Source organism: Bombus bifarius, unplaced genomic scaffold, assembly GCF_011952205.1.
Source record: "Bombus bifarius isolate JDL3187 unplaced genomic scaffold, Bbif_JDL3187 scf7180000007990, whole genome shotgun sequence".
Classification (NCBI taxonomy): domain Eukaryota; kingdom Metazoa; phylum Arthropoda; class Insecta; order Hymenoptera; family Apidae; genus Bombus; species Bombus bifarius.
Genome location: NW_022884371.1, coordinates 1,632,106 through 1,656,705, shown reverse-complemented (window position 1 = coordinate 1,656,705; position 24,600 = coordinate 1,632,106). Strand labels below are relative to the sequence as shown.

At 37.3% G+C, this 24,600-nt stretch overlaps 1 protein-coding gene and 1 long non-coding RNA gene across 4 annotated transcripts in view; both read left to right on the top strand.

Annotated features, from left to right (window-relative positions):
- LOC117205459 (sodium/potassium-transporting ATPase subunit alpha) overlaps nucleotides 1–24,600 on the top strand; it is a 172,686-nt gene that overhangs the window by 30,888 nt on the left and 117,198 nt on the right. The gene's annotated exons all lie outside the window — the stretch shown is intronic.
- LOC117205466 lies at nucleotides 357–19,054 on the top strand. Its single transcript, XR_004487241.1, has 3 exons — nucleotides 357–367; nucleotides 11,372–11,375; nucleotides 18,925–19,054. It is a non-coding gene; the product is annotated as an uncharacterized LOC117205466 (long non-coding RNA).

Here is a 24,600-nt window from a genome sequence, read left to right as displayed (position 1 = left end):
TCCCAATTGCCAATTATAAATCATCTGGCGATCGGAAAGACAAATTTCATTTGTTCCAAACGAAAGAGCCGGATAACGCTGACGTTTTTCTCCCAATTTTTCTCAAACTTTTCCTTTCTCTTCGACACTTCTTCGATCTTTTTCCAAAAGGAATCAGACGATGGAACATCGTCTGCGAATCGCGATGCTGGCAAAAGCGGTCGTAAAAATTTCATCGAATGATAAACGTGTAACAAGCGAATGTTTCCCTTGGAAAGGTGAGAATATATCAAAAGGGCGTGATCTTTGCAAATAGAGGCCCTTCGACCCGTTAAATCTCCTCCAGCTTTCGAGTCTTTATTTAAATCTCACCGTTCTAAAAGATATCGTTACTCCTACTCCTATCGCGATATTGAAGCGATCGCTTTATTTACGGGCCGCTTTATGGACGAGAGACAAATGTCGTTGGACAGCCGGTAGGCGATTCGTTCCAGGAGAAATTGAACGAATTGAACGGCTCGTAAAACACCGGAGGAAAGTAAAATCCAAGGGTACACGCGTTTCCTGGAATTCTGCCTGTAATCAATAATCGCTGAACGATTTTTGAAAGAACTTTGGTCTCGCGAAAACCGAACGTGTTTACCTAGTTGAGTTTTGCAATTGATTCCAATAAATTAAAAGCTGACTGATTTCACATCCCATCTTATTCGACGTAAAATCGTAGTTTTACAAGAGGCTGCTTCTGCAGTTGATATTATTGCTAGTACTTTATTTTAATTGGTGCCTCCGGATGTTTTTCAAATAATTCTTCAATCCTTCAATATATAAAAACTGGCTGTTTAAAACAGTAAAATATCGTTACAAGAGTATCGCAAACAATTTTAGGTATTAAAAGTAAATCTGTACTTAATTGACATAAAGCTAATTATATACACGCAAACTGAGTTACAGGAAGTAAACAGTAAACAGTTGAGAAAGAAGATCAATTTAATAGTTATTAATAAAATGGTCAAATAACAAAAAAATTAGAGAATATTTAACAAACAATATTAAAAAGGTTCAACATGTGGCGTGGATTACGGTTTGATTTAGCTTTAATGAACCAATTGCGAAATAAAGATAATGAAACTTAGTGCTGTTTATGCTGAATTAACATTAGGTTTAGATAGTTTACAAGTAGCATAAAAATTATATATTTGTGAACTGTAAAGTGTTGCTATATTATTGATTAATAAATTATTCGGTTTAGCTCAGTTTAAATATTAATAAGTCGGCCAATAATTTCATGGGACATTAAACAGCACATACGTTATGAAACTACTCAAAAGATGGTAAAAAATTGTAAATAATGGACAATGCATTATTGAATAAAGACATTTGCTGTTATAAGGAAATAAACTTTCATCTGCATGTTAAAATCCGCACTAATTCTTTAGCCAATCCTATTATTCTCCATAAATTGTCAATCAAAAAACAAGTGTGCGGACGCCTGAGAAGTCCCCGCTCTTGCTGTTTCTTTACACTCGGTCTTGTCTGACTTGATACTGGCCGTATCTACTTTCGAGTTGTTGCGTGTACTAAGTTAACGGCCGGAATGGACAGATCCGGAGTTCGAGCAAACATTCAAGAAACACAGTGTGAATATGAGCAATTGAAAGACGACTTGGCGCTATTGAGAGAAGGATGATTTATCATTTAACGTAACGCGATCTGAAGTTTGCGAGAAAATGGGAATGTATAATATGGAAATTAATATTGGAGATTAATTAGAGTGTGAGGATGGTTTTGACATCGTGAGATCGTTCTGTTAACGTAATTCGAAGGCTCTCGCTGACGTTATAGACCCATCATTACTCATCCCATAATTCAATGAACCAATAACTAAAGTTATTAATTACTAAATTATCATTACTAACAAAAATCATTACCAAAAACTAAAAAAATTAAAAAAACTAACTAAAAAAATGTTATATCAAAAATCTAAATACGACGCAGTTCTCGCAATTAAATCGCTGAAAACCTCAGTCAAGAACAAATTCCTCCATAAATCCCGGAAAACAATTTACCGGGAACTTGCTCCTTCTCCACATGCATATCTCCAAGATTTATTACCAAATGATTCTTCCAGCAGATTAACCGAACAAGCGTTAAACGAAGCCGCGAGTACCGCGTGTATTTCACGCGGACCAACGTCTATCGCAATTCTTGTCGCCTTAATGACGCCGTTTCTGCCTGTAACATCGTCGAAAATGATCTCCTTTTTTTTCCCTTCCTTTTCTCCGCGAATCGCGTTCAATTTCGTTGCGGTCACAAAGTGGCAGAATCGCGGCCGGGAAACCGCACAAAGAGGTTTCCATTTGCTCGGTGCAAGTGGGCGAGAACTTATACTGGCCGTGGACAGCGAGTAAAGTGGCGACGAACAAAGAGGGACTGCAAGGTGGTTTTCTGGATCGAGAACGCGTCATCTGGTTCTCTTCTGTCGTAGTTCTCGCGAGAAACGTTGATCTCCTTGCAACGTGGAATATACATAGGTATACTATTTTCATAAATATTCCGATCATAGTTTCTCCACTCGTCAACGTACAAACGTTATTACGTTATTTAATTCTTCCTCTTATTTTCGCAAACAAAAAACACATGTAACGTTCTAAGAAGTTGTTCAACGTAAAATAGCAACGAGACTTTCTTAGATATTTTGTCCGAACTGGAAGCACCCTTCAACGATAGAAAGATATAATCGGGTCTAGAATGACCCAATGAACGTAGTGGAATTAAACATCCTATGCAAACATTAACACGTTACTTCCAGAACGTATATTACTATGGACAGAATTTTACTAAATAGCAGACAATTCTCTTCCTATGAAATAATATTCTTTTCTTATTTTGTTACAAATATCTTCGCTGTTTGGATATGATCCTTCAGCTCTTGAAGTATCATCAATCATTAGATATAGTCGTGTACGTAGTCCAAATTCAGCTTGGCCCGCTTCTTCAAATTATAGCGCCACTCCTAGCCAGGACGCGAGAAACACAAAACCTCCGCAGAATACGGAGACAGTCGTCAAGGATTAACTCTGATAACCGAACAGAGTCCGGCTCGTTCTTTCCGCAGCCGTAGATTCGCTCCTTAATTATCCAGTTCTTCCTGGCAAGCTGCTTTAAGCGGCTAATTAAACCGGAGCAACTAGCTTTCGGTAAATTTCCACGATTAATTTTCACACGATGTAAAGTCGTCTAACCCAGTTTCTCCATCTGTGCCCCTCCTTTGCAAGAACTTTTAACGTCTTCTTGTCGCAAGAATCTACTTGTCAATACAAAGACATCTAGTCTACGTACCAAGGATATTCAACATAAAATTTTAAGATTCGATGCTATTGCGTTTACCATTTAATTTCTACAATTGCGACGATATCGTTATAGGAATTGGAATCTTCAAACGCGACTCGCTAAGTAAATTATGTTATGCGATACTATTGGGTTGGCAATTAAGTGATTGCGGATTTTGTCAGTATCACCTAATGACAAAATCCGCAATCACTTAGTTACCAACCCAATATATTCGTACGTCAAATTCTTAGACTCTTGGGCGTTCCATAATTTGTCTGTCAATCGTACATTTAGTTTTCATAAACGTACCCTCCAGTAGAATGCGAAATTGCTTGCTGTTAAACATTGAGCAACATCGCACTACTTATGGCTACATACCATAGTTGTTTTAATAAGGCGATGAATTGCATTAATTTCGTCCATCATAGGATTGATTTATTTAGTCTACTTATTGAATCTCTGAGATAGTACTTAAGACAAATTTATAACTTTTCTATCTTCGTTCTTAATTCTACATCTTAGCTTCTTCCTATGGTAATTGTTAGTGAGTATTTGTTTCTTATATCTTTTATCTTACGTTTTACTATCTCTTCTGTATCACCTGCATTGCATCTTTTGTTTTTGCACTAAAGGGACATATCTTCCCTGTGAAATGAATGATAAAATAAAATAAAATAAATCATGTTTCTAATAAATCAGCATTCTCGGTCTTCTACAGGAGAATAATTATTTTCTAAATATTATGAATGAATTTCACATGAAGATTATCTTCTCATTTGATTTTGGAATTAAACATGTGTTTTTATTCTTTTCTTGAATATTTTAAAAATTAGTTACGCAGACCAATATGTTGAACTATATGACTAAGTTGAACATAGTAATTATAGTAATCTTACGAAACATCTTCAAATTATCAGCTACCTTTGGGAGGCTTAATATCTTCATATCAATTAATATTAATAGATAACATAATAAAAAATATAATTATCTGCTCCTGCAACTATTTATATAAAAATACTTTTTTTTCAGCCATCGAAATTAAAAGCCAGGAAGTTAGAAAATTAGCGAAAAATCGCTATGTCGTATCTTTTCTTTTCATTGTGCTTCAAAAACTACGAATTAGTTTATTCGTAAAATCTGTATCGTTCGAGTGATTATAAGCAAATCCTTAATCATAAGAGCAGCCTTATAAATGAGTTACGTAAATCGACACAGCGTCGAATTACTTGGTTAAGTAACGAAACGTTGATGCTGATTGGTTCAGGTTGGGAAATTAAACCGACTGAAATTCTCAGCGAGGTGACTATCAGGGTGTTCCTTTTATTCGATTTCTTGACGACGTTGAATTCTCCGCGGGGACGCCTGTGAATCGAACCACGGAATGGCGTGGAAATCTCATTTTACATTGAATGCTCTGTGTTGAGCACTGGGAGAACCTCTATATAGTTTGTTTTATTAAAGATCAAGATATATTATTCAATGAAATTTCCACCCCTCCAGAGGCTTCCAGAATGGGAGTTATTCCGCGGGTTTCCTTTCGTTTAATATATTATCAATTTCAGCTGCTTTGTGAATAATCCGTCCTTCCGGCGTAAAGCGGAAGAGAAATCGTTGCATCTCCTGTAATACCGAGTTTCGAAGTCGAGAAATTTCTCGAATAATCAGCGTGTTTTTAAATAATCGCTAATATTTCACTTAAAAATATTACTTGAGGATACTTATCTTCTATGTAAAATTGGCATTGGAATTATAAAAGGTGTGGTGTTTTGCTTAATTCTACCATACTCGATTTTACACGTAAACAACGTAATGTAGTTTTTAAAATTTCACTAATTATTCGAATAATTTTCATTAGAGTATTTCTATAATGATTTTCAGTAGAGCAGTGTATTTCTACCATCAATAATTAGCGAACAACATTTCTATCACGTAGCTGGAGGGACATTCGATCGTAAGATGGCCAACATTAGATGGGGTCAATGTGACAGTCGATCGAGTTAGAACGACTCAATTATCAAAATTAAAGTTATCAAAAATATCTGTTAAAAAATGTAACTAATCCATTGGCAAGAATCGTGGAGCGAAAGTTAAGTTGACAATTGTCGAGTGAAGCAAATCGATTGTAATTCGATCACGAGAGATTGATATTAACCTTGTTGAAATCAAAATACGTTTTATCGTGTATCCTTGCTATGCTCTTTTTCGGTTAACCGAATCGAGTACAATACACGTAATTTGCCAATAAATTTTGGCGAGCTTGTTTATTTAATTAACGTCTGGTACGTGCTAACTTCCATAACAGCGTGAAACATGGATGCCAAGTTGCGCGAGTCACCGGTCGATCCTGAGGTTTTCCAGAGTTCTGAAATCCGTGTGACCTTGTTTGGAAATTTATACGAAATCTATATGAAACTCATTTTGCCCATATTGCGCGACGTCGCCCTGGTTAAGCACACTTGTACCAAAATGTTTAGATTTCTCGATGGAATCGAACCCAGCAACCTTCTCGTGTCTAAACTTGCCACGTATCTATTGGATTTTATTTAGACGTGGAACGCGAGCAGATGGCGAACCATCGGCAAATTCGGCAAAAGATCGTTATCTCGACTAACTTTTCTCGTTTCCATCTTTTTTAACTTGGCAGGAACACGGATGGTTTTCTATTCTTAAGGCGAAACCAGATTAATCTTTAACGCGTGAAAAATTTTGTGGCACGAAAAAGCTATATCCGGAACAGAAAACAATCCGCTGCGTTCGCTCGTTCATCCTCGAACGCAATCATATATTCTTATCGCTAGAAAATTTCTGAAGTCTGTGGCAAATACGAAGGGAGGATCGTTATTTGATCGATATTTGAAACAAGAACGAAAGCGGAATGTAAAAATTCGCAAATTCCAAGACTGGATGAAAGCATTTTATTTCCCACGATTAAGCGTATTTTTCTCGCCGTTTCAAATTATCATCGGATAAAGAATTTCCTATTTTGTCGAAACGATTCGCCATTACTTTGAATTCGTAGATAAAGATAGAGCATGTAGATTATACGTTGAACCAAATTAATTTCCACGCCTAGCTTTGCCGAATATTAAATGTTATTTATCAAAACGCAATCGAAATGAAACAGCCCATGCACTACATCCTCAATCACGATGTAGATCAGCGATCAGAATCGATCTCGATATACTTTTCGATAAACTGAAACAACTCAGCCTTATCATTCGATTCAATTAATTTCTCGTTGGTTCACTCGCATTACCATTGGATTATCCGATACGATGCGATCTCTATTAATATATCAGGGATTTCTCGCGATCTGTTCGTCCCTATCAATCCACCAGTCCCTCGTTATCGTCCAGGCTCGCGTTAATGAAACGTTTCGCCAATCATGGAATCGCACGTTTTTCCACGATCGAAGGGAAAGAAACGAGGCCCGTCGTCCCGATAGCCGTAATGATGCAAAAAATAGCGTTCCTCGAGGATCGATCGGTTAGCACCGATAGACAGCTCGGAGAAAATATTGCTGCCACATATAGAGACTGTGGTCGAGTAAATTTCAGCGCCGAGTAAGTAGGTGCCAAACAAAAGGATGCTGTTGATTAGGCGATTCGGAGCAGGGCCAAGAAACTGCGTCCACTAGAATCCAGGAAGGTTGTATTAACGCGCCTTTCGTTCACGCCATTGATTTACCGATGCTTCGTATCGTCTGACTTGGTACGGGTTGTATCTACTTTCGTATTGTTACGTGTGTTCAGTGAATGAATAGATAGGTTTATGGTTTGTGCAAGTATTTAAGCGGCTAGCTGTTAATTAGGTGATTAAGAATGTGTCACGGTCTTCACGCTATATGCAGTTTTTTTTTAATAATTATTCATATTTTTTTAAACATCTTAAAAAACATCTTTGTTACGCCGGGCGACTCTCTGCCTGGCCCAGATCACACACCGCGGGCCAGACGGACACCAGATGTCCGCTCTTCCGTACGGCGTACCCTCAATAGCCTTAAGCATCCGTCATAAACCCGAGTCTCTTGCCTGCTAAGGTCCTTCAAACAAACATCTGGTTCCGAGGAATTTCTAAAGACTATTGTCTACCACGGCTGGACAAGGGAAAGCTGGTTTTTCTCACGCACGCTGCAACTTTCCTCCCACTAACCACTTTCTCTCGAGGGCGGTTAAGACCCTTCGTTTAACCAATTAAAAACGAAGCCTATTCCCTCACTCTCCTAAATAACATCGGCACCAACAAATCCGATGGTCCCGTGCGCTAGACACACCCATCCTTAGCTTTCCTCCGACACATCATCATCTCCCAAGAGGGTACTGATTTCACATCCTTCGAACGGTCAACATCCTTCGAGCGGGTAGACACACCCGCAGATCAGTCACTCAATCATCTCGTACACACGCACCAGTGTAACTATCCTCGTTATAAGTTGTGGAATAAACGGTGAAATATAACTTACTACTGTGTCATATTCAATCAACCACCTCTGTTATCTTAACCGAAACAGGGGAACGACTACTTCGCGGCGTCGATTCACCGAATCGTAGCGAGAATTTACGCCTCTCGCTGACGCGTTTTCCTCGCGACCGCGTCTCTCCGCGAACGGTCGTAACAATCTTAAAATTTGCGAATATATTTTAGTTTTCAGTGAAATTGCAATTTAAATAGAGAATTGTAACTACTTTTTACGCATGACGAGTATACTCGTCGTAACACAAAATATCGCTATTTCTTCATCACGAGTATACTCGTCGAAGACAGTTAACTGGTTAAGAAGCATAGAATATAGAGTCGTAATGATTCTATTAGGTTGTCCGAAAAGTGTCTTTCTTTCACAAACGTGTTCTTTACAACAGTGCACCTTCATACAAACGTGAAACCAAGTCTGTGAAATGTTTATCTCAGTAGAACAAAATGGATCGTACGTAATACAAAATAATATAAAACAGAAAACGTTATGCATCTATTATTTCCCCATAAAACGAAAGAAACTTTTCGGGCAACCTAATACAATGGATGTCTGTATTCTACAACTTATCAATTTGTTATTAATGTTATCAGGCACCTAGGGATCGTTTGCTCGATTTAACTATCGTTTTCTTATATCTTCGTAAACATTGACTTCGAAGGAAGTTTAAATGAAAATCTCCATGAAACAGATCGAATTTCGACCGTTTTCTCCTTTCCGAAAGACATATCGTTGTTTACCAGAATCTAACATAGTAAATCTCTCTATACTCGCATTGTTGTCGTTAACAACCACGCAAGTGCAGTTAATGCGACGTTAAAACGACGACTATATATATAAAAAGAAAGTTTTACTCTACAACCAAATAAGATGCCTGTCTTGAGCGCTGTGTTTCGTTTTGCCTGACTGAGTACGGGTTGTATCTACTTTCGAGCTATTGCGTGTGTTCTGTTAATATTTGCATAGATACGTTTGTGGTTTGTGCATATTTAAGAAGCATAGTATAAAATCGTAGAGTCGTAGAGTCTAGAAAAAACTGTCTCTACGATAGAAATCCATAACTTGCAATTTATCAATTTATTATTAATATTATTAAACCTCTAAAAATCCTACGCACGATTTTCATCGTCATATTTTCACACCTACATAAGCATTGACTTTAAACAAATTTTACCTCGCGATCAAATACAACGCTTGTCTTGCACGTTGTTTCCTTTCTTGTCTGACTGGACACGGGCTGTATATACTTTTGAGTTACCTCGTGTCTTTAGTTGACGGTCTGTAGATAGAAAAATCTGAAGTTTGTGCAAATATTTAAGAAACATATCACGGAAGGGAAACAAGCGAAAAACAACGTCATTGTTTTCAAAGCAGAAAGTTTTACTGATGCTTCGTTTTGTCCGACTTGGACTGGCTGCGTCTACTTTTGAGTGGTTGCGTGAATTAGTTTACTGTTTTGAATGGATGAATCCCAGGATTGTGCGAATATCTAAGAAGCACAGTATGAAAGAAGAGTAATTGAAAAATAACTTCATCGTCCTGAAAGAAAATTCACTGATGCTGCGCCTTGTCTGACTTGGCCGGAATATGTTTACTTGGAAGTCGTTGCGTGAGTTAGTCGTTGCTTGATAAATCTGAGGTTTGTGCAAACATTTAAGAAGCATAGTGTGAAATAGGAGTAACTGAAATATAACTTCATTGTCTGGGAAGAAAAATTACTTGTTGCTTAATATAATTTAAAGTTCACCTACTCTTAAAGCTTATTGTTCTCCCCTCGTTACATTTTGCAGCCTCAAATCTCCACCTACGCTGTACGTACCAATATCTCCAAACCTATTAAAAACTGTTCTTCCTCTCTCGATCATAAATATTTCCAAATTGAATGCGCGATAAATTGCAACAGTTCACAGTGTTATCGGCATCGTATCGCACAATCACGATCCAACAACCGACGTTAACCGGCCTGTACCGAACATCAACGAACAATAACCAGCAAGAGGCGACGTAACGTTCTATCGAGAACGGTTGGCAAACATTCGTCATGGACCGTGACAGCCGGCGATTAAATCGGCGTGGCTTGATTCCGGGCGATATCGCGATTACGTTGATCCAACGAACGCGATGCATCGGCTGTTATAAAGTTGGTTAACGAGTGTTGCACCGTTACACGTAGTATGACCAGGCTTCGGACAGACGCGCTCGTCGACTGCTAATTAAACTTGTAACATAATCTACAAGTAGCTGTTCTCCACGGAGCGCGCGTTTCATCACCATCGCTGCAATACCGTAATTACGAATTTTCATTAATGACGAAACGAAACCGGCCACCGAGCACCCGATACCTCCCACACCGTTCTCCTTTAATTGAATCCATTTCGAGTCCCATTACGCGATATCTGTTCGAGTTAATTAGAGCTCTCCCCTGGTTTCCGCCTGCCTTTCAACGACCAATGTTCGTCGAAAAACCTGTTTATTAAGTTATCTATCTATCGAGCACGTAGAAGCGAGATTAGGGGTTGATTAGGGGTTGTCGAGCGGTTGAATGGTGGAAAATCGGCATGTTCCTCCCATTGATCCATCGAAATGAAATCTAGTCGCTGTTACAATGATGGATTTGAAACACGAAGTCTGGCATTTGAAAATTTATTCATTTGCATACAGCCGATTAGAAAGTTAAACGTTCTATTATAATTTCAGGGAATGGAATTTTATCTTGTAAGAGTAATTGTCGAAGTAGTTATTTCAAGAAAAACTCTACACCTTTTTTCTTTTGTATATCCGTCACTTGGAGAGATCCATATTACTGTGCTCTTGAATATAAATTTTGTTTTCGGTTACAAGATCTAGAAACAGAAGAGCTATAAATAGATTTCTATTGCTGTTTCTTATAGCCTTCAGCTACAGCTACACAACAAGGTTAACTTTTTTGCTAATATCCTTTGCTATAAATACATGAATAAATATAAATATATATTCTATTGTATTGTGATACTGAGAGAGTGAGGATCTAGATTAGCATAAATTATGCCTGTACTTATACCTATACTTATTTCAATATATTTTTCTATTACAGATTCATCCACTCGTTCCTTTATCAGTCAACCTCAACAGTAATAAATGGATGTAATATACGTACATATATCCCGTCCAAAAAATCATTGTTACATTAGTATTACAATATGTTGAAAGGTAGTGACTAGTTGATAATTTGTAATACTACTTACTAGTTAGCAATTTTGCGAGAACAAGTGCAAGTAGTTATGTATCTCTTCGTCGTCAAGTACAGAAGCAACAATTTGTAATTGATCTAATTGATCCCTGGTACTCTTCGTCACATGAAGTGTTATTGGAGTCACGCATTGTTAGTGGTTTATTAAAAGATTTCTGTTCCCTCTTTGAGTATCGAGGATCCCTTGATATATCTTTGCATCAACAGAAATTGGTTCAATATGCGTTAACCTTGGGAAATGTGATTCATCCGAGACGAACACTCGTAACATTTACAACGTTCTTCGGATTATTATTCTTATGTACTTGTTTACTGAATAAACTTCATTTCAATCTTACCTCTCTATGTGTCGGTGTTAGTAGTTTCGTGTATTATTTAATAATCGATAGACAAATGAGAGTTTAGGAACGTACCTGCTTTTATCACATTTTCACAGATCAGAAACACATCTACATCGTTTTTTTTTTATAATTTTCTAGTCGCTATGATAATTTGTATAACGTTGAAATAATTATTTCCAAAGATTTGTATGAAATCAGAATCGTATAATTTGTATATTTGTAGAACGCTGATGTTTCAAAACGAGAAAAATTCCTCTCTGCGGAATAATACGCGCGCATAATTACTTTCGCGTATTTTTCAATGAATTTCTGAATTAAAACTCGGGAATTGAGTGAAAGTGGCCTCTTAGATTAATTGGACTATTCAATTTGACTAATTCCCATAAAGTCTGCAACTACCAACTTCAAAATTCTACTTTCCACAGGCTGCTTCGACCTTCTATATCCCGCGTCACATTTCATTTTTCAAAACGGATGCTGAGTAGAAAGCAGATTGTTTAAAGCGTAATCGATGAAGTCTGTTGGAGCAGATTACTCCGAGGACGAGATGAAATTTTAAACGATTGCACGAGGTAGATAGCGTTGGAAATTTATTTCCAGGTTTGCCGAAACAATTGTAGTAGTTTTCCGATGAACACGATGCGCTTCACGTGTTAGACAGATACGAGACTCGACCCGAAAAAAATTACGTACGCTATATCCTTTCTAATTCCGTTTATGTTCTTTGTAACATAGATCAAACACGCTTTTGTCGTGCGTATCATTCGTTTTATGGTTAGTTGGCACATTGTTACTATTTCAGAAGGCAAACACGTGGATACTGGCGGGCAATAATAAACGTTTGTTTGCTCTGAATTGTAGGCGACTGAGCTGCTCGTAATTACAGTGAGAAACCAACTGTTTCGAGGTTGTTCAGTCTATTCGGTCCTAGTGCTTTCCACGAATCGTGTGCTTTTTTTCGTCCACTGAAGAACAGAAAGTAATTAGACACTCGGCGGAGATATCGCCACTGGTTCGTTCGCACGAATCCCCGCGAATCGTTTCGTTTCCAAAAGCCATAAAAGAGCTTTGCTTTATATGGAGTGCGTTTTTTCTTTGAATTTTTAACGATTCTCTAACGTTCCTCTGTCGATTCGCGAATCGAAATGGTAAAATGAATTTCAAAGAAGTCTATTTTAAACGAATTTTTAGAGAAATCTAACGCATCTTAAAGAAATTTATGATCATAAGCATACGTACGTAATAAAATTACATATTAAAAAAATTATGCTGCATAGAAACGAGACACCCGGTGTACAAAAGTACTTCTGGCGCATCATAGAAGAACTGGTTCACCAGCGTGTCCGCATCGTTTTTGATACTTTGTGAACAGGCAGGCCTGGCGTTCTCTCTGAAATTACGAACACCTACAGAGCTTTTCATACTCGGTGAAAAGAGCATTCTTCTCTGTTAATCCCAGCCGTCCGTTTATTTTCTCACTTCCTTTCTTTTCCCCCTTTATCTCTGCTGTCTTTCTTTTTTCGATAAATATTTAGAGATACAGGTCCGTGTAATCGTCGTCGCAATTCCGGGATCCTCCGCTGCGACAACACGCTGGCGACTGTCGCGCGATTAATTAATTACCCAGACATCATAAGCCACTGACGCTTCAAATGATCCTATGATTTATTATCGTGGAAACGTCATTTTTCAACAACGATTAGTTCCATCGAAGAATTATGCCAGTCCTGTTACCGGTGCACGAATTATACTTCTTCTTTTTTTCTCGAATTTGTATCGCGCAGTTAGTCATTCGCTTGGCGAACATAATGTTTGTCTTTTGAATTTTAGTAAAATCCAGCTTTTATATTCTAGCGTTTATCCTCTGTGTCTGTATGTTCGTCGTTCCTTCTTTTTTAATTCTGTTTGAGGAAATATACCTAACGATAATATTATCTTCTCTAACGATAATATTTTTTTTCATACTTCTCTTTTTGCAATAGTAACCCTTGTAAAAAATATTTAATAAATTGTTACGTAAAGGTCGTAGACGTGTAGTCAAATGTGTCGTCCTTAAAATGGCCATGATTTCTTTTTTTTTTCAATTTTTTTCGTTTCAAACACGAGAGGCGTCTTTGTTCTTTTTTAACGTTCAAGAGAAACTTCTTTATTCCATTATACTCTTTAAGACCCAGCTATTTGCATAATTAAATCAGGCATCTTGCGCTATCAGGTTGCAAAAATGTTTTTCGTAATGTTGAATAAAAAAAAAACAGCAATTGAAAAGTTGGCGAGTAAACAAAGATGTAGGAAAATTGCTCTTTCTGAAATTACGTCTGCCTCGAGGACACTTAAATTTCCTGAAAAGCGAGAAACAACGGCAGGAAAGTAACTTCGGACGTTGGAACAACGAAACTACGTGAAACTCATCTCAGGACCTAGCCGCAGTTCCCTTTTGTTCTGCAATAAACTTTTAAAACTGGTCCATCCAGTCGATGCGTTTCAGCTGTCAACGAAGATTCACCGACCGACTTTCCTGAACAGAATTTCAATAGTTTCGTAGTTCGATAGTTACAGTATCTGTCTGTCAACCTGTTAACACATTCGTTGCTATTAAAATACGATTAGACGTCCTTAAAGTTTCATCAGCTTTATTACAATTTTTTATTTCGAGTAATTACTAATTTTTATTTTATCCTCTCTATTATTGTTAAATTTCACAATCGTAGAAGTTTTTAGTTATAGTTGTTACGCCGATATTGTAGAAATTGTATCTTAAATTTCATCTCTTGATTTCATTTCGAACGATATAGTAAGAATAGAAAGTAAACAGAGCGATAAAAATGTTATTTTTGAATAACGTCGGTTCAAAGTCCATCCCATTTACCAAATACATTTTTTGGTGAAAAACGATTTTTTCTTTTTATTTTTTGCCAGTCCTGGATTTGCTTGAAAGAGGGAATATTGGATCCCAAATCTTTCCGAAGGCAAATGGTTGAATTCCACTTCTCGTGCACGTCCATGGTATGCGCTTCTTTCTCTGAACACGAAGCTATCGACCAAATGCAAAGTAATCCTCCTCTATTTTACCGTTCAACGAAGACAATCTGCTAAATAATGTCTCGTGACAAGAATTTTCGTCACAGACTTTCCTTGAATTATAAATTCCAATCCTTTGATTACCTCGTGTTTCCATTATAAGATTTGGGAAAAAGGAAGTTTCCGATTGAAGGGCAACTATTAAAAGATTAAACAGATTTAACTGTACTTTTAAATCTATTTAAAGTACATACAGAGAAATCTTCTCTAAAAGTATTATGAGCAACGTATGCAAAATAGAATCAGTACGCTATTAAAGATAGAGGATAATTCTTGGTACGTACGAATGAACAAGCAGGCGAATACGTAGGTTTCAAGCGACAGAACTTGACAAAATAGTGGAATGGCAGGATTCAAATGCAGATAGGAAGCAATTCTCGGGACATGTGAATAAATAAGCGGACGAATAATCTGCAAGCCGCGAAATCTGGCAAAATAGTCCGATGATAAAAGCAGAAAATAATTCTTGAAACATAGAAACGATCAAGTAATAACGAATTTTAATAATAATTTTCAAGCCACGTCGCTTCATAGAATGTGAAAATGATTCTGCGCGTAATTCCACACACTTAAAATCTTCCACTCGACGTAATTTAAAAAAAGTTCCGCTTTTCTGCTACTCGTTTTATGGTCTCTGATGTAGGTGGAAGCGTTTTACGTATTTCCATACACCTGACCTTATGAACGCTTTGGGAACGCTGCTTAACGTGCTTTAATGGCGCGTAATAGCGCCAGGTATAATATCGCTGACAGTCGTACGGTCTGGCGGTACCACTCTCTCACGTACCGCTATAACATCGCCTAACGTTCGCCTAATGTTTCATCTAACCGTCGTGTCATACAACATGGCTGTACACGAGCGCGAACGTTCAACCAGTTAACTGATTGTTCCCGTGTCGAATCCATATACGCCCACTACCTGCTCGCTCCTAGCTAAGCCAGCACCTCAGTGCTTTTCAAAATGTACAATCACGTTACGCGCAATCAATGAGACCAGGTGCGCTAGACTTTCGCAGCTACCTCTCTTCCAAAACTGTTGCGAATTTCATCAGCTACACGCTGTGTTCTGACCCCGCGTATTTCCTAGTTCGTTAACGTTTCGGCAATTTTGTTTCCTAACTGAGACCGCAAGTTCTAGGGTTAAACTTTCCAGCGTAAAGTTGCTTGCGGCCAGTAATTTATTTAGGAGGATCATTTTTCTTCGGTTATCGCTTTTGAAGAGACGGAAGAGCTGCTATTAATATAACTGAAATTGAACTGAACACTATGTTAAGTATCGAAGGTTGAATATCTCGTAAAACTACTTTAACATCGCTGTTGATTATGTTAAACAAATTGGGCGTGTTAGAACGTAGCCTGTCTTAATAATTGCGCCTTTGCTCTGCAACTAAAGACCAGACTAAAACCTAAAGCTTATCGGTTATTGTTAAGACTTGCATCTTTCAAACTACTAGCTTGTTCTCGGTTCAAATTAACGTTCAAATCAGGGAATCGATAAAAATGTACATGTCATGTTTTCCCTCGTGTGCTCTGCGACGATTAAATTCCAGTAAAAAAAAGCAGTTTTAAAGTTCTCGTTTATAGGTTAATTTCAAGTGGCATTGCTATTAAAGACGACATAGATTGAATGTCCACGTGGGCAGTGTTATCAACGCGCGTGTCACGCGATCGTTGTTTCCGTGAATTCTTTTTACTGCTCCGCCTGCCGGCTGTGTGAAACGTAGGTACACGGTTATATCCTGACTCTTTTTTCCTGAGGAGAAGGGAGGAGGAGGAGGAGGCAGAGGATGACAACGGGATAGAGATCAAAGAGACGAGTGTCATAAACTATATTGTAGAATGAAAATGTTTTTTTTCAATGAAAAACATGGAATCGAGCTGAAACACGATCGCTTGATAAAACGTATAACGAAATTGAAACTGACAGAAACAATGGAAACAACGTCCTATTTCAAGATACATGTATATTCCTATTGCGTATCGTATAACTGGAATTTTGAGAATTAACTACAGGATGACGCAAAATTAAATACAACATTAATATTTTCATATAGGAATTCTACTTTAGCGAAAAATTTTACTTCTACAAACATCGTTAAACAACTTGAAACATCAATAGGAATTCCATGCTTATTCTAAATTCTTGTATAAATTATGTTAGTCAATTATACGCTTAAGTTATAAGTTTATTCATGCAAGTTCCATCTTCATTATAGACCTTTCTTTTGTATAAATTATATTAGCGAATTATATATATATATAAACGATAAATTTGTTCATGTAAGTTTTCAAGATGTTTTACAACAATTTCAAACTATATCAGTTTCATCCTTATCTTACATTCCCTTCTCTACATGAATTATATCAGTCAATTCTGTCGATCAAATCTGTTCACTGAGTTTAAAACAACAGGTTCAAACATCGATATCAATTCCATCAATAACCTAAACTAATATCTTAAAATAAAAATAATTTCGATTAAATAATCATCTTTAAAAATTTGATATTAAACGACGATATTAAACATGCATACCAATTCCATCTTCCCACGGAACTTCTATTTTGTAGAAATTATTCTACTAAATGTTATTAACTATACGATTAATCTTACGTCTCAACTTTGAAACATTTTGTACATCAGCAAACTTTAGCAAACTGAATACTTCCCATCTACAATACGAATCATATTCAGTTTCAACGGCTCTCAACAATAAAATCTCTAGATTCTTTCAAAAACTGTCTCCAAACATGTTCAAACCACGGTTATGTAGACAGGTCTCGACACTCGCTAGGGAGAGCCGTCTCAAAATTTGAGTCGCGAAAAATCAACACGAAAGGCAACAAAGTTGTCGTTCTTGCGAGACAGACGGAGATGAGTAGAGTGTCCCTGTCTGACACGTTCATAGGATGTCACGCATGTGCAGAACGAGAACCTGCTTGTCTTCCATGTTGATTTTTCACCACTCAATTTTCCGTATTCTTTTATACTTCCGTTGTACGAGTGTCGAGACCTGTTTATATCTCTGTTTGGCAACGATAGTGGCCCAACTCAAACAATTTCAAATATGCCTTTATTGAACAGAAAATTATGTTTCTACTTCTATCACGTCAAATATAAAATATACTTATAACTGCATCATTTTTGCGTCACAGGACAAAATTATTACTTATGGGCTATTAATTACTATTACTAATTAATCTGGTCTTAGTCTAACAACAGCATTGGCTCTTCTTCGGTTGTTTTGTAACTCTAAAAGTGCAAGGTTGTACTATTTTTACGAACAGTGGTGTATCTTGCGATAAGTCAGCCGTATAACGCCGTTGAAACGATCAAGATTTCTTTGTAGATTTTAAAAAGCCTCTGCTCTAAAACTTACATGTTTCTAATTGTGCCACTATCGATGCGACAATATGATTAACCATACTACGTTCAACTACGAGGTTCAAACTACGTTCAACCATAGCGAAGCTCGCGAGTATCGAAGCAAAGTTTCAAACACGGAAATACACGCTTGGCATGACGACGTGGGCGATGACGGTTCCGTGGTAAAACCGTGTCGAATATCAGAGGGTGTGAGTCACTGGACCGCGTTTTTGTCTCTCTTTGGATCGCAGATCACGAGTGCGGAACGCGAAGTAGGAGTCGAGCGGAGCGGAGGTAGATTGAACGTAATGTGCCTCTTCCTCCGACGCAGATACAGTCACGGTCACCACACACTCATACAATCTATCATCTGTGTTCGTACGTGTGCCTGTGTACGTGTATATTGGTACCAGCAACACCGGCAACTCTTTAACGAATCCACGGACAGACGCGCGTAAGAACGAGACCCTCTTCTTCCGTGATGTGTCCCAATGGTGGTCGTTTGATGGTGGAATTGATTCTTTGATGATTTGAGCGTTTCGATGAGTAGGGTTGGTGTTTATGGTGATTGTTACACTGCGGATTTTTATGCATTTATAGGAAATTTGAAAGTGCAACATTGCATAGTGTACGTAATATGAAAAAATATGTAAAGTATTGCGAGCATTGTACTTTCTGTGATACTTGTTGGCTAGAACAATCGCAAGTTGAGCCTGTCGAGGTTCTACTTCTTCTTAATTGTACTCTGAAAAATGTGAATTTGCATAAAAATCCGCAGCCCGGTAATGGTGGTTCTAAGTGGAAGAGGAGGGACAGAAGTGGGACAAAAACTGACTTCTGCCTGGATAATTGGAATCCTTTTTGTAGGAGAAGCCTGAGTCGTGTGAGAATTTAATCTGCCAGACTATTAAATTGTGCAGCTCGTAATGAAAAAACATTTGTCAAATATTTCAATCTATACCTCACCTAAAAATTGATCTATGTCGTTGTCTTATTCAATTGGATGTATTAATTCGTCTATGGTGTAATTGTTTTAATTCTGATTACATAACGTCACGAATGTTTTGTTTAAAAAAAAGTTATCTTTTGAAGAAGCGTTATAAATAAATTTCTCTGTATCTGAGAATTACAGTACGATATGGTATGCAGTATTTGCATTTCAATATTTAGATGAGTATTTACGCGACGATTCTCGCCAGTGTCAGCCCATTCATTTTCCTCGCGCCATTGTCCAGAAACGAACGATCCGCTTCAGGCATCCGATTGTAGCGACTAATTTATCGCTTTGGAGTAGCATGGCTCTCGATACTTCTCAAGAATGCGAGGAAGGAACGTGGTAGCTATTATTCAGTGAATCGTCGAATGAAATGACTGAAAAAATGTAATCCAATGGCAGTAAAAAGAATTTTTGTATATATGGTTGTATATATGGAGTGAGAAATTTAGATGGGTATATAGTCTGTTGGAAATTAGAAAATTCAAGAGATTAGTGGAAAGCAAAATGATCGGAACGTCGTTATTAGTCTGCGAATATTTACGTAAATTCATTACATCGATGAATAGAATTCAAGAAATGGAACTTTAAACGAGATACAAAAGTGTACAGTGTGTTTTAAAAAACATCTCGATGTATAGCAGGTACATGTAAATGCATATTTTTTACGCATGTACAAACGAATATTTCATAACTATATTTTTATATAAATATTAGTAATTATCGTTGTACACGCATAAATATGTATTTATTTATTTAATTTCGACCTCGTGGTCAAGAAATAGTCTTGTTTGTATGTACAATACAATGATTAGCATTGCACACACATACTGCAATGTATTATTGAAATATTTACAACAATATTTATGTATCCTCTGCAGTCATAACATGTATTAAGTCAGGATATAAAACAAATGCTCTTAAAGAAACTTCAGTATACTCGACTTTAATTAATCAAGTATCGAGGTAAACACATCTCTATGATTGCTTCAGCCATCCTGTACACACTCTCTGTTAAATATTTCATAAATCATCAAGCAGCCTGTCGACTAGTCGAAAGTAACTCAAACACGCTTCAACGCAGCAGTATATTGCAGCTAAGTTTCCCTATGGTAGGTGCGCAACAGTCCGAACAGTTTCCTTGTCGAACGATGATAAAGAAGCGCGTAGGACTTTCCAGTCTCCCGGAGGTTTCTGATGTTTCCAAAGGATTGGCCCGGTTCTATCGGCGTAGCCTTGTGTAGTATATCGGAACGGGCGATTAGGGTCATTGGTTTTCCAAACCAGCGGAGCTGTTGCCGGGAACCGTTTCCAGGTTCTGATAAAGTCCGGTACGTTGGTTCTTCTCAACATCGATCGTCCTGGATGCGTTCGTCTCCGTGTGAACTCGCGCGGAAGCCTCTTCGAAACGAGCATCGTCCAAATCACGAAGAAACTGCTGTGCAGAGATGGAAAATTGACGCTCGAATGATCCGACTGGACCTAGCGCAGTAAAGCTTTTGATGATAAAGATAGGCTATACGAGTTGCTATTATTAGGTCTCTTCTCCCAATATGTGCGAAGATCCATTGGTTATAGTGTTATGGGTCTACTTTTAATTATAATAATAGGGTACACGCTAATTTTTCTTTTTAATTATGGCCTTTCTCAACGCTTGGAACGCTTGATTAGCCACGGTGCAACATGAGCTTTCCATCATGAAGTTAAGTCACACGAATTTTTATTATTAAACATGGCTCTCCTTGATATTTGGAAGGTTTGATTGGTTATAGTGCAACAGGTCTAATTTCTTCCATAGAGCACACACGAATTTTTCCTGCTAATTATGGCTTTCCTCGACACTTTAGACATCTGATTCGTCCTAGTACAGTAGACTCACTTTTGAGTATAAAGATAAGGCATACGATGTTTGGTTGTTTATAGTGAGATAGGTCCATTTTCAAATATAGCAATGGAAGACACGAATTTTTGTTATTATGACTTTCCTCGATACTTGGAACTTACTTTTGGTCACCTGAATTTTTATTATTAAATATAGCTGTTCTCAATATTTGGAAGGTTTAAATGGTCACAGTGTAATAGGTTCACTTTCATTTATGTTAATTTACAGCACACATGAATTTTTGTTATTAACGGTTCTTCTCAACATTAGGAAGGTTTAATCGATCACAGAACAATAGACCCATTTTTAATTGTAATAGTAAGATACACGAATTCTTTGGTTAGGTATAATTCTTCTCAACACTTGGCTTATTTTTGAATTAGCATTTTGAAAGCTTTTCTGTCCTCGAATATGGTTCTTTTTCATATGATTTTTAATGCATATATTTCTCAATCCAAATCACGAAGAAACTGTGTTTGTTGTGGGTTGTTCTGATTGAAGAACTCCGTCGTGCCGGGTTAGAGACTTTTAATTGAAAATCGGGCGAAATATCGAATTCTCTTGGCACCATTATGACCCACGAGGAGTTCTAACGGAGTTCGACTCCTCGAATGATTCGAGAACAAGATACGGAGGACGGCTATTGTGCGTGGATCAAAGGTGTGGATGTCGGTGTTGATCGTGTAGCGAAATACAAAATATCACAAAATTGTACGTTTATTATAACTAAACTTTCGAAACTCAAATTTTATCTTCTCAGTTTTCTGTCAATACAACCGTCCAAGCGAAATACGTAAAACGCAAAACATCCATTATGTAAATTTTCGATGTTTGAACTTTTGGCTCGAAATATCGACTATGTAAATCTTCGACGCTTGAACTTTGTTGCGCAATTATTTTCTCTGACTACATCCCTAGCAATAACAAACAAAAAAAAAAAATTAAGACTTTACGAGGTAATGTCGGAAAAGCAATGTAGGAAATCATAGAAAACAAATATTCTTCGATGTTCTACACTTCCTCCATTTTATTGTTATCTATAGCATTATTTTTAGTCCTCGTGACAAAATAGAATACATTTGAACAACACGTGAACTGCAATATAAAGTCCAGTTACGAAAAGTGAATAAGCATTTAGTTTTAGTTGAATATCGCAGAGTAAAGGTTAACGCCCGAGAATCATCGAAACCTTGTGTATTTACATATACAGTAGAGATTTGAAGTTTCTGCGAAAAACGTGGCATTCGTCTGAACAGCGTCGCCCTTTTCCACTTTGGCCGCGCCCGATGGTTCTTTTTCACTGCGGCGGTGTCTGGCGGTCCTTTTCCACTTCACCTGGCGCGTGCCAGCGAAACGAGAAGGTCGAACCATCGGCCGCCTTTTCTACTGCGACCCCTCAGCCGCTTGTCTGACTACTCACTGGGCGAAGTTACTTCGAACGTAGAGACGAAATCGGCGTTTACCGCAGCTCTTATCGCGCCCGACCGAGTTAAATAATTAAAACGGCGCCTGCCGCCGGTGAAAGAACGCCGAGAATTCGTCGGCTGACTTTAATTACACGTGCACCGACTACCTCTACTCGTCAACGAATTCCTCCTCGAACTGTTTTTCTTTTTATTCCGCTTCACGTTCGTTTCCTTTTTCCGTCGGATGAGTTTCGAAGAATCTTAGATCGATCGTTGCCATGAATGGAGGCATGCGAGCTAATTGTTGTATTTGGATACAGAGATTTAAAAAAATTATATTGGTAATTGTATATAAAAATTATATACGTGGCAAATTGTTTAGAATATTAGTTGGACACTTTTGAATGTGGTTAATGATAACCGATATAATAGTATTTTTGTAGGAAATTCTATAGTTAACTTTGACACTGTTGTTTTCTTTTCTTCGCATCTGTATCTGTCTTCTTTTTAAAGATTAACGATTATGTTGGGCTTGAGATTATATCTCACTAGAAAGCCCTAAGGATAATACCGAATTTCGGCAATATCGTAAGAGAAAGAGTAATTTGTCGAGGGTTAAAACACCAGGTCCCTCGTGCACAACTCACTAAGGTTTTAACTGATAGTATCATTGAATTGATAAGATTATAATCCTTCCTTATAATCTCATAATTTTATGTCGAACGAGAGAACAAGATAACCGGTAATTTGTAAAGTTTCATTCGATTTATTATCAAGCTTATTACTATTATACAGGAAAACGCGTGTACCAGTAATTTATGACCAGTGACTTGTAAAATTTCGTTAATAATATTAACGTAGACGCTCGAAAATATCGATGAAACGTCCCCCTTCGAACAGAGAAGAAGAATTGTTCAAATCGGTTAACGCATTATGAGATTATGCGTGAACATATAACTGAAACAGTACGTATATACATAGATATACCGGTCGATCGAAGAATCTCCTTTTTTCGAAGTCGGTTAAATGACAATTATCGAAATGAATCGTTTAGTTGCTACAATTATCGTGACTGTTTGTCGCTGATAAATCGACACGCGTTTAATATAGAAGAAAATGCAGAAGCGTATCACAGACACGAGCGTGAGACACGTGAACAGCAGGACCGCGAGTGCATCGTGTGCACTTAAACGAGCTCAATCGTACGCGACCCCATTTAAATAACGACGAATTGGATCCCGGAGTGTTTCCTCTTCGCTCTGCTTCCCCTCTTCGCGTTACAGTTCACGCTGTTCGCTCACGATGTCGTTTTCGATCTCTGCTTTCCTTAAGCCTGCCAAGCTAAACTGCATTTCCAAAGGAGTTCCTACTGTTTCTATAGTTTCTACTGTTTCTATATCTCTTTGGTCCTAATATTCTCACTTGCAAACATCTCTCGTGCTTTATAACAATAACGATTACGATATCGAGCTATACAAGCAATTCTATGCTCCAAGCGAATGTATTCTCTGTTTCACAATTTGACTAGCTTTTATATTCTTCATCTAGGAAGAAACTTTAACATTAGAACTACCGATAGTTAACACGAAGCTATTTCTACCAAAATCAGTCAAAATGACTGGTCTTTAAAAAATACCTAATAATAGAATATTTTTATATTTATTGATTTATTACTTTCATAGAGAAGAAATTCAATGTTATGTAGTACGTTTTTGGTATTATTAATCCATCTGGGACCATGATCCCTAAACGAGATTTGACAAATTTATTAAATTGTAGAACCAGTCATTTTGACCAGTGTGGAATTTCTAGTGTTAGCATCAATCGATCCAGCGATCGATCTGGAATTTTCCTGATAACTGATATCATCATATTGAATGATACGCAGTAAAAATTTAAAAAACGTGAGGGAAGTTGTATAAAACGAGGAAGCTGGTTAATTGGGCTTCGATAAACAGATTGCAGGACCCTTTTACACTTTGACAAGTACCAGTCATTTCGACTGGTATTGGCATAAGTAGCCTTGATACAAAATTATTTCCAGTTTGAATACATGAAAAACAAAATAAAATTCATTATGTTATTCTTTTAGTTATCGTTGTGAGAGTCACTATATCATTGCGGATAGAAAATATAACATGAAGTAGGAATTTTAAAATAAAACTGTAAAACCAGTCAATTTGACTGGTGTGGTAGTTCTAGTGTCAAGTAGATAACATAGTTAGTAGATAAGTAGATAATTTAAGTAAGATAAGTAAAAACGATATTCTAATGTTGGAAACTTTATTGTTGCACGCGTACCGCAAGAGATAAGTAAATAAGGAAAGATAAAGAAGGGTAGGAAAATTCGAAAAATATAGAAAAATTGTTTATATCAGAAAAACCATGGTTCCATTAGTAGTAGAAGGATCAAATGGATAATGAAAAAATAAAGAAATTTGAAATATACGATCTTTTTAAGCCAGGAGCTTTACGGTCCCCAAGGTATCAAAGAGGCTAAGTAAATAAAGGAAGATAAATAGATCC